Here is a 10,425-nt window from a genome sequence, read left to right on the forward strand (position 1 = left end):
GTTGACGACCCCCCCCCCGTCAACTTCTGCTTAACCAAATTGTTGACCCGGTCCCTGTAAGCCTTACGTACCAGAAACGACATGTTCAGTTTCCAGTACTCGGGTCCTAACCTACACGTCTTATCCAGGTCGACCGTACAGATTACAAACTTATCTTAAATAGGCAACTGTTTTAAAAAGTGGACATCCTATCTATTTTCTTACGATTTAGATTGCCTGCTGTGCATTAGGGAAATCTCGTCGGTACCTGTCAGACAGTTGGAACTGGCTGATCAGGTGCTTGAAGCTTGTGGCAACTAACAGATGCAAAGATCTGATAGTCGTCGAACATGGGAGCCAGTGCGCGAGTATTGGAAATTCTGGTCGCACTGACAGCAATTACATCCAATTCTAAAGACTTGAGGCCGTTGAGCAGGCGCCCTTGTTTCCAGGGTCACTCCAGGCCTCGAACTTTTAAAATTCCTACTCTTAATATAGTCATGTTGGCAAGCTAACGAGAGAAAGATAAGGTTTACTTACCTCCTGGTATCTTGTGAAGGTCGAGTTATTCGACTTCCATAAATGGTGGGGGTTATTTTGGGAACCCCTTTAAGAGTCCCGATGTGGGTCTCACGTTCGCGGTTCCCACTTCCCCAGGAAAGCTCTCTCAAATTTTTGTGTAGGAAACGAGCGACATTCGCACCAGAAGCAAATCTTCGATTCGAAAATCACTCCCTCTGTTTCAAATTGAATGTTTTGTGTTACGAGGGCCATCAGTTACTCGTTGTCCCTTCGGATGTGTACGAAGTTGGGTGTTTTGTGTTGGTGTTGTTTAATTTGTTTGCTTGACTGTAGTGGTTATGGTCTTGTTGTTCTTGTTTCGGTTGCGTATGTGTGTGCTGTGAGTGTGGTATCTGCAGTTTTAGATGTTTGTGTGAGGCTTTGTTCTTGTGACTGTTTAGATTGCTTGCGTTTGGGAGATTCTGGTGGTAGTGACAATGTTGTTGGTGTTATTGGGGAGATGTTTGCATGGGTGGGGTTTGTATTTTTTATTCTGAGTGTTGTTATACTTTGTGGAGTTTTTCTTTTGTGCTTTTTCTGTTTTTGGGGGGCCTTTTGGTTTTCCTTCATTTTACTACTGGAAGATGAGGGGTCTATTGCTGTAAGTGTGTCTGTATATGTTTATATTCTTGCTTATGTGTGTATTTTTGTTTGGTGTGAGGAGGTGGGAGAGCTTTCCTCGTTTTACCCTAGGGTGGTTAATGTCTTTGGAATTTCGTTTGTTGTTGCTGGTGGTTTTGCCGGTGCTGGTGTTGTTTGTGGTCCTCATAGGCAGCAGTGGAGTCTTTTGATCCCTTGCACTTTTTACCAGTTGGGGGCAGCAAACTCGCAAATGAGTAGTTTCTCCACAAACGAAACAGAGCGACCTTTTGCTCTCAGTGTATCACGTCCCGTTTGATGTGGTCCGGGATTTTTTTATGTTTTCGGGCCTGATCTGGAGACGTATCTCCAAGTCAACCCAAGACTCCCTAGCAATTCTTGTCACCGCTATCGGGACGGTATCCACCCTCTCCACAATTACGCATCCCAGAAGTCACCACGTATCAAGTCCTGGTAAGATCCTAGGAATGTGGACATGTGCTGTACGTTTCCCCATGTGGGAGGGATACATAATGACTTTGCTGGTTCTACAAGGGTCATTGAATGTTTCATAGCGAGGGCTTTTGACTTAAACAGCACCCAAATTGTGCCGTATTGTTTGCCCCTCGCTATATACTCGGGGTCATCTCTGATGCACCTTAGCGCCGCTTCAATATCTATTTGGGCTATTGAAGCCGCTCTTTTTGTCTCTGCTGAGTTGCACCAGAAAAGTACCATTCTTTTCTCCACTGCTTCAATTGCCTGTAACGGAATAGTTAGGTTATCCCAGGTTTCTTCTCGTTTAATCAATGTCCATGTCTGGGTCAACATTTCACCTCTATTTGTGAGGTCCACGGTGAATCGTTTATTCTCTTTCGCTGCTGCTGCCGCGAACGTGTTTTTTTTCTGTTGGTAATGTTCTCTTTGTTATTTTTGTTACTGTTGCTGCTGTTATTGTTGTTGTCATTGTTCATGATGATGTTGTTGGTGTTGGTTTTGTTGCTGTTATTAATTTTGCTATTGTTATTGCTGTTGTTGCCATCGATGCTGCCGCTCCTGTTGCTGTCTCTTTCGTTGTTATTGTTGTTACAACTACTACTACCGCCGCTGCTACTGTCACTGTTACAAATATTTATATTATCAGTCTTTGAAAGATGAAACACAAGTCGACATCGGCCACATTTTATTTTATCTTATTTGTTATAAGTGTCATAGCAGTGTGTGTGTGTGTTACAAACAGTATGGAAGTGCGAAACAGAAATAATGTTGATGCGAATTACTAGCTCTCTTTTAAGATGGGTGGCTCTCCGTTGTCCAATCAACTGGATTTCCTGCTCGTTGAATCAGTGGGCTGAGCATTTCACTGACACGACGTAATAATCAGGTAGAATCAATGCAACACTGTGTGACAAGATTGTGTTCTTAACTTACAAATAGGATCCAGCTAACGAGTTTCCATATAGTTTCTGTCCACCCAAGTAAATTTACGAGGCATAGGTCGACACGAAGCTATAACAATTGGCAATACTACAGGTATATATTATTTTGCTTATAAACTGTTATAGAATGATTGTTAGTTTTTCATCTAGTTCAAGCGTGGTAAAAGGTGTGTTTAAGATGATATGAATGGTGGGTAAGTGTGTAGTGGTAACGCTGTTTGAGTATAAAATTGAACATGCGCAGGAGTAGCTGTGTGGTAAGAAGCTTGCTTTCCAACCGCATGATTCCGGATTCAGTCCAATCGTGTGACATCTTGGGTAAGGGTCTTTTACTATAGCCTCTGGCCGACCAAGATTTTGTGAGGGGATTTGGTAGACGGTAATTGAAAGAAGCCCGTCGTATAAATATATATATATGTGTGTGTGTGTGTGTGTATGTGTGTGTGTGTGTGTGTGTGTGTGTGTGTGTGCGTGCGTGCGCGTACACGTTTGTGACTGTCTGTTTGTCCTTCTATTTGTCTTTGTGCCTGGGTTTGTCCCCACCACCACTACTTGATAACCGGTATTGGTGTATTTACGTTCCCGTAACTTTATTGTTCAGCAAAAAGAGACGGATAGAATAAGTACCAGGCTTTAGAAATAAGTACTGAGTCCGATAATTCGATTTAAAGTTCTTCAATGCGATGCTCCAGCATGGCTACAATCTAATGACTAAAACAATTGAAAGATAAAAGATGCCAAAGGTGTTTTAAAACTGATTGTGATAGGATATGAGCTGTTGACGTGGAAAATGATTAGACTAATAACTCTTTCTAATTTAGGCAGAGTCATAGAGGAAAAGATATTCGATAGCATTGTCCTCGGTACTTGATCTGTAATTTATTTATCGAACCCCAAAGGATGAAAGGCGAAGTAAACCTCGGCCGGATTTGAAATCAGAACGTAGAGTCGGAATAAATAGTGCAAAGCATTTTTGCTGACATTCTCACGATTCTGCCAGCGCCGCCTTGATAATGAATTGTTATTAATATCGTATCGCTGTCACATTACTATGATTTAGTTCTGACGGTGCTTCGCTTTAGAACGTTGAGATTGTAAGCGAAGTTGCTGTGGTTACTCAGTAATTTTGAGTTATAAATATAACCGCATATAAATAGTTGTATTTTGATATACATCTTCCGTCGAGCACACACACACACCAACACGCCCACACACACACCCACCCACACACGTGTGTGTGGGTGTGTGTGTTTGCATTTGTGTGTTCGTGTAGCGTGTATGTTTGTTTGCTTGAGTGTATGCCTGTACATAAATATACCATATACATACAAACAACTTTCATTATAATTGCAAAAGAAAATGACTTCCTCCCATGTCGCTGTTCCACTTCCGGTGATGCAATTCACCCACAAGAAAACTATCATTTGTTCAGTTTCAGATGTTTTTTCACTATTAAGTTATCAGACATAGTTGTGTCCGAGGGGAGAAAAAGTATATAATACTTCCGACAGCTGGACGCTATTTTGGTCAGTCAGCTTACCACCCACTGTGTCACTGATTAAACAACTGAACCATTTCTTATAAACATTTATACATCTACACATGTACTGTAATTAATTCTTCCTCAGGTACATATGCACAAAGAATAACAGCCCGAGACAGAACTTTCTCAAAGGATTCACCCAATAAAAAAGGATTCTCTTTAACCGCGAATAGAAACCACCTACCAAGTCTCAAATCAATTTGAATGTACTTCTGGTTCGTTTGTACTGCCCATATTTATTACAGAAGTAAAAACAACTCTATCAACATGGAGCGATGCATGCCACTTAACTTAACTAGAAATAACAGCCGAATTTTCTTCACATCATACACTACTTACAGTCTTGGAAGAAGGATACATTGGTTAAAATAGCCCGAAATATACTACAGCTGATAAGAATATGTGGTGGACACATATATGCTGGTTTCTGATTTAATCACAAAGCCAACAATCTTGAGGAGGGGGTATTAGTCGATACGACTAAACCCAGTACTACACTTGTACTTATTTTATCAACCCCGCAGGATTTGAACTCAGAACACAAAAGCCGGGAGAAAGTATAAAGAACCAGTAGAAATACCACAAGGCACTCTCCTTCCCATCATCATCAGCTGTTAGCATTTCTGCCTAATTATGATGATGTTGATAATTCTTTCTAATTTTTGCGAGAGGGTGTAAGTCAGTTACATCAACCGCTGTTCATGACTGGTACTTATTTTACGAAAGGTAAAAGGCAAAGTCGACCTCTGCGGTATTTGAACTCAGAACATAAAGACAGATGAAATACCGCTAAGCATTTTTCTTGACATGCTAAAACTTCTACTAGCTTACCTTTCATTAATTAATTGATTAATAATAAAAGTAATGATTATTTGTAAATACTTTCAAGTAAAGATGTCTAATTTCGTTTCTTATTGATAACAAATCAGCTCGTTTTAGATAGACCAATCAGCAAAAACATTTTGGACGTAACCATCTTGTATTTGTTTCCTTAATTTGTTAGGTAGGGGAAGCTTGGGAGAGTTGGGTCATTTTCTACATTTCAATATGATACAAAGTCTCTGTACATAAGAAAGAATTCTTTACCAACTTGTAACATTCATAGACTTGCAACGTATACATGCCCGGGATGTAGTTTCAAATGGGTGTAAACTGAAACAAGAACATGCTTTTTAAAGGGTAGTGATTAGACGCAACCCTCCCTGGGATGGTGTGAGTTGGGACATGGAGAGGGGAGAGTTGGGATATGTATAGGGGAGAGTTGGGACAAAAGGTGACTTGAGATAAGTAATATTTTGAAGCGTTGAGATCTCCACTTCGTTCAACATTCGAATTAGCAGTTTTGGTGAAAGTTGATGGTTCCTGTGAAATTTTGGGTGACTCTGTCATTGGCTAAGAAACTGGTGTTTCTTTGAAATTTGATTGGAGAACATCTGCTTTGTTTTCACAAAATGATGCTGGAAGATCTCGATCTGTTACTACTGCAGGTGCAAACTCTGTCTCACAGAACACATCTTGATTAAAGGTATACATTCTCGTTCGTTGAAACTCAGAGATAATGTTTTGGGCAGTAAGACAATGTATCTGAGCATGTGAAACAAACTCAGGAGTGTCACATACTGTAATCGACTTTCCGGGGTGGGAACGCATCCAGTTATCAACCACTCGACTATATGCCGTCTTGAATGACTTATAGCAGCTCACATCCAACGGTTTGAACTTGTGACTTGTGTGAGGTAGGATTGTAAAAAATATCACCCCATTTTTTTTGGCCAAGTCAATAGCTGCTAGAAACACATGAGTTTCATGATTGTCCAAAATTAACAACACTTTCTTCTCTTTGCTGCACCTGGTGTAGGTTATAAAGTGTTTTAAATAAGTTATAAACATATCTTCTTAATCCATTCACTGGAATTGGCTTCTCCGATACATCCTGCAGGGCCATCTTTGATAAAATAATCCCAATAGTTTTTTCATGGGAAGATCGGCAGTTGTGGAACAACACTTCCTGCTGTATTAACTGCATACACTACTGTTACAAGTTGTCCTCTCTCGCCGGAAATTATAGATCTTGCTTGTTTCACTCTCTGTACAGCAATGACATTTTCAGATTGCTGCACAGTTGTGCACCCGGTTTCATCTGCGTTATAAATGTCGTGGCATTCAAGCTTGTATAGGTCCATAACACTCTTTAAGTTGTAAAACTTGCCAACGTTATAGCGATTGAACGCAGTTGCTCTAGCAAGAGATGTAGCCTCTGATGTTCGAACTGTTAGATGGTTTTTCTTTCTTTAAAGGATATCCAAAAATGCTCACCAGTCTTTCTGTTTTGTTACAAAGTATCAGGGACCGTAACATTGTTTCTTAATGCATACTACACTATCAACTTATGGCATTTATTTCGTGTGAGTCCGTGGAACTGCTTAGCTAATGTCTTTATGTGAGTTGATAACTCAGCTTCCATCTCTATGAAAATGTCATATTTTTCATCTTGCAGTTTTTGTACCCAAGCACTTCGTTTTGTTCGTCATTTTGTTGATTGCATTTGTCTATATATATTTTTAGTGTTATTCTTGCTATATTGAAATCTTTAGCAGCAGAATGGATACTGCATCCTTCCCTGGTGTGATCTCTGGCCCTACTTAAATCGTCTTCTGCAGCCCCACGATTAGTCGTTCGGATATATTTCCGAGGCATCTGAAAAAATCAATACATATGCAAATTTTAGCCAGTATAAAGGCAGGTAGATCAAAATTTAATCCTTCATGTTGAATTGAAAGCCCTATATAGTTTTGCTTCAAGGCACTTAAACTCGAAAGCAAACACAACTCATTAACAGCTACCGGAGTTTTTTTTTATCATAGGAAGTAATAAAATTAACAGGTTGTTTTTTCACCACACATTAATAAAGGGAGAGTTGGGACACTGCTCAACTTTCCCATACATAGATGTCCCAACTCTCCCCATTTCTTTCCATCTTAACTTCATACATCATTGTAACTATAACTATTACACGTTTTTTTTTTAACACTCACAGTGATAGAGAAACGATACAGGTATATGACAAAATGCATTCAATCAGAATGCTACATACTATTACAGAAATATGAACATGCTTACCTTCAACCCCAATTTTCACTTTTCGGCGTAAAAATTGATTTTTTCAAAAAATGACTGTATAAACTGCCTACACCTATTAAATTTCTGGAAGTGCTTCCAATAGGTGGCAGTAATTACTTTTTATAATTTATAGATTTAGGGGAAATTGTTGTGTCTCAACTCTCCCTGTGGCTCAACTCTCCCAAGCTTCCCCTATAATATGCCTATTCTATATTATTCAGTACGCTCTTTTTTAAGATGGGAAATTGGGATTTGTGGAAGATATGGCTGCTATTTCTGGAAAATCCAACGGTTACGTATGTAAATACTCGCTGATATTGTTTTATTCTCTTTTACTTGTTTCAGTCTTTTGACTGTGGCCATGCTGGAGCACCGCCTTTAGTCGAGCAAATCGACCCCAGGACTTATTCTTTCGAAGCCTAGTACTTATTCTATCGATCTCTTTTGCCGAACCGCAAAGTTACGGGGACATAAACACACCAGCATCGGTTGTCAAGCGATGATAGGGGGGACAAACACACATACAAACATATACACACACATACATATATATATATATACATATATACGACGGGCTTCTTTCAGTTTCCGTCTACCAAATCCACTCACGCAGTGGGACTGAACCCGGGACCATGTGGTTGGTAAGCTAGCTACTTACCACACAGCCACTCCTATTATTATAATTATTAATAATTATTATACCTTTTGGGCGACGAGCTGGCACAACCGTTAGCACGCCGGGCATTCTGCTTAGCGGCATTTCGTCCGTCTCTAGGTTCTGAGTTCAAATTCCGCCGAGGTTAACTTTGCCTGTCATTTTTTTCCGGATCGATAAGATAAGTATCACTTGAACGCTGTAGTCGTTGTAATCGACTTAGCCCCTCCCACAGAATTGCTGGTGTTATGCCAAAATTTGAAACCAATACAGTAATCTCGAAGGTATCACGTTCCGATAGATGAAAATCCGCGAAGTAGAAACAGTACTGTGTATATATATATATATATTTTATTTTAATAATTTGTATATATTTATTTTATTATAAATGCAAAACAACACCACGGAAGAATCGACGTAAGCTTAAATAATAAATGGCAATAGGTGAACCGCGATATGGGCAGGCATTACTGTATCTATTATGGCCTTGAAGATTGCTAACTGGCAGACTCGTTAGCACGCCGAGCTAAATGCTTAGCGGAATTTCTGAGTTGAAATTCTGCCGAGGTCGATTTTGCTGTTTGGTGTCGATAAGATAAGTATCAATATCTATTATGGCATTAGACAGAACAAGAAATTATTAGTAGAATGAATTACTATGGGATTCTTGGGATTCTTCAAAGAGGAAGACTAAATACCTGCAGCTTTTAATCACAGTCCATTTTAAGTTCGGTGGGTGTTTAATTACTCAGGTTAATGTGGTCTTTTTTTTATTTCCGAGGTCGATAAAATAAAATACTAGACAAATACATGAATAGATTTGATATTCTTATAAAGCAAACTATGTGAAGGGACTATAATGGACATTAATATCAAGTGAAGACATGGTTGTTAAACTTAGCTCAACCTTTATCCAGCACGCAAGTGAGTATTGTCAAAGTTTCCTTCCGTTTTTAAAATAGAAAGATGTGTTCTCATGGAGGTTGACTGCTATTTCTAATTACTTCCAAATGCAGTACACATTCCTTATTTCTGATGGCTATAAAATCAAAATGCAACAGGACTAGGGGCGAGGTTGACATTTTAAAAACTTTTATTGCATAACACATTCAGAAGAAACCCTTCATTTAATTCTAGATAGGTTTTTAGACTGAACCTAAATGAATAATCCAGTAATCTCTTTATCCTTTCGAGAAAGATTAAAATTACTTATATTGATAGATTTTTACTCTTCATACTTCACTGATCTACAGATGTCATTAGATGTAATTCTAGACTCTGTTCCGCTAAATTCCGGAAGACGTATAATAATAGGGGTACTATTTTTAGCTCACGCAGTCCTGCCACAGATATAAATACAATTTTGATCATTTCATTTGGAATTATACACTAGTTTTGAGTTTATGAGAACCAAAGCAAAGCTCATTAATCACATTAGAAATATTATAGTAATCAGCAACGACAAGGGGTATCATAAGGAGTTAAGACGTCTAAAGTTGCAGGCAAAGTTGCTTTGACTTACTAATGTTGTCATGTAATGATCGGCAGCAGTGAAAAAGCAGTTAGGAAGTAAATAGAGAAAGTAAACACACGGACAACACATGCATTTTACAAAGTAATGACGTATAATTATAATAAAATTTCATATATTCGTCCCAAAAAAGCAAACTAAACGCCTAAACATTTGTCTACCATAGCGATGAAGCAATTACATTTTACATGCCGGAGATAAGATACAGAAGTCAGGAAATGTTGATGGGTTTTGGACCCTTATTGTTCCAAACCAACTGTAAGGGACTAACATATGAAAATGGAAAAGAATCTTAAAATAGCCTGAGAACATATTCGTGTCCTAACGACAATACACAGGCGCACGCGCAGACACACACGCGCGCATTCACGCACGCACACACACATACACGCACATATACGCGTGCACACACCACACAAACACACACGCACTTACGCACGCATGCACACACAAAAACACGAGCGTCAAATCGATACCAAATCAATGTTTATTTTGGCTCTAAGATAACTGCCCCCGGAAAAATTTCGACTGAGATAATTGCGACTCTGGATCTTTCTGATTTTGCAGACACCACTTGTTTTCTTAACGAAACACTTTCAAACTTGGGACACTGGTAGAATGTGTCATATAAAACATCTTTTACTCTTAGTGTTATTGAGAAAAGTTTATATTTTTAAAGATATCTCGCGTTAAAATTGTCATATTTCGGTAATTTCAACCAATCACCGACGTCTGTTGAGGTGAAAACAGTTACTGCTGTGGATTGTCAACAAAATGTTGTGGTGGTGTAATGGGATCTTTTCCCTTGAATGAAATTAGTGCCGTTGTTTGTCAACAAAAACTATCGGTGGTACTGTTATTTATGACATCGTCCGTGCGTTTGTACTGGTTTTAGCTTTAAGGTTTTAGGGTTAGGGTTCGGGTTTTAGAGTTAGGGTTAGGGTTTTAGGGTTAGGGTTAGGGTTAGGGTTATTAGTATTTTTGCCAAATTTGGTGAAAAATTTGTGGCGGTGTATTG

The sequence above is a fragment of the Octopus bimaculoides genome, chromosome 17, assembly GCF_001194135.2.
Source record: "Octopus bimaculoides isolate UCB-OBI-ISO-001 chromosome 17, ASM119413v2, whole genome shotgun sequence".
In the NCBI taxonomy this organism is placed as follows: Eukaryota; Metazoa; Mollusca; class Cephalopoda; order Octopoda; family Octopodidae; genus Octopus; species Octopus bimaculoides.